Source organism: Otolemur garnettii, unplaced genomic scaffold (assembly GCF_000181295.1).
Source record: "Otolemur garnettii isolate 467f Iridium unplaced genomic scaffold, OtoGar3 scaffold01469, whole genome shotgun sequence".
NCBI lineage: Eukaryota > Metazoa > Chordata > Mammalia > Primates > Galagidae > Otolemur > Otolemur garnettii.
The window spans coordinates 3,149-4,716 of NW_003853864.1; the positions used below are offsets into that span (position 1 = coordinate 3,149).

Sequence of the window (1,568 nt, forward strand, 5' to 3'; positions counted from 1 at the left end):
ATAAATTTTAAAATGTTTTAAAAGCAAATGTGACCACAAAGTCAAAAGACAAAAAGATAATATAGGGAAAATATTGCATATGACAAAGAGTTAATATCTGTTCTATAGAAACTTCCTAATTGATAAGGAAAAGGCAGATGGCCCAATAGAAAAACAGGCAAAGCAGAGGAGGAGATAACGTACAGAGGAACAAATCTGGATACCCAGAAGTATATTTAGAGATGCTCAATAGCACCTGAAATCAGCAAAAGTAACTATGAAATATCACTTGTCACCCATCTGACTGACAAGAACTAAAAGTGTTAACATCCACTACTGGCTGGGATGCTGGAGAAAAGGTACCCATGCAATGCTCCTGGGGAAGGTGAGAGTAATTGTAGACTTTTTGGAAAGCAGCCTAGCCACGTTTATGAACCCCACTGGTTATAAATAAAAGCACCAGTGGGTAGGCTCTTTGTACCAAGAGGCTCATTGTGGCATTGTTTGCAGTGGCAAAATAATGAAAACAAAGGGAATGCCATCAAAAGAGGAATGATCGACCCAGTTCATTTGTACCAGGAAATATTGTGCAGCCATTCAAAATAATTTATTTTTATTTTTAGTTTTTAGTTTTTATTAAATCATAGTTGTGCACATTAATACTATCATGGGGTACGGTGTGTTAGTTCCATATACAATTTGAAACATTCTCATCCAATTGGCCAACATAGCCTTCATGTCATTCTCATAGTCATTGTGTTAAGACATTTATATTCCACATTTAGAGAGATTCACATGTACCCTTGTAGGATAGATCATAGGTGTGATTCCAATATTACCCCTCCCTTGACCCATCCTCACCCCTCCCCTTCCCTCCCTCTTCCCTTTCCCCATATTCTTGGGTTTAACTTGGGTTATAGCTTTCCTGTGATAGCTAACTATCAGTAGGGTTGAGTACATTGGGTACTTTTTCTTCCATTCTTGAGATACTTTGCTAAGAAGAATATTTTCCAGCTCCATCCATGTAAACATGAAGGAAGTAAAGTCTCCATCTTTCTTTATGGCTGCATAGTATTCCATGGTGTACATATACCACAATTTATTGACCCATTCATAGGTTGATGGGCACTTGGGCTTCTTCCATGTCCTAGCAATTGTGAATTGGGCTGCAATGAACATTCTGGTACAAATATCTGTATTATAATGTGATTTTTGGTCTTCTCGATATATACCTAACAGAGGAATTATAGGATCAAATGGCAGATCTATTTTTAGTTCTCTAAGTATTCTCCAGATGTTTTTCCAAAAGGGGTGTATTAGTTTGCAATCCCACCAGCAGTGTAGATGTGTTCCCTTTCAAAATAATTTCTTATTAGCTTCTTGTGTAGTTCATTTAAGCATGATGATTGGGTTTTCACATTCAGGTGTGAGAGGTACCTACTTTAAACCTTGTTACATCATCTATCTGATATAAACTTAGAAAAAACAATAATCATTTCTTAGACGTATACTAATTAACTTGGAGAGATTACTGCAATTAAGCGAAAGAGGTAATATGCTAAGAGGAATAATATAAACCTACCATGATA

General features: G+C 36.5%; 1 pseudogene; it reads left to right on the top strand.

Moving 5' to 3' along the window:
- Window positions 1–1,355: 1,355 nt before the first annotated feature.
- On the top strand, window positions 1,356–1,450 carry LOC111722892 (annotated as a pseudogene).
- The last annotated feature ends 118 nt before the right edge of the window (window positions 1,451–1,568 follow it).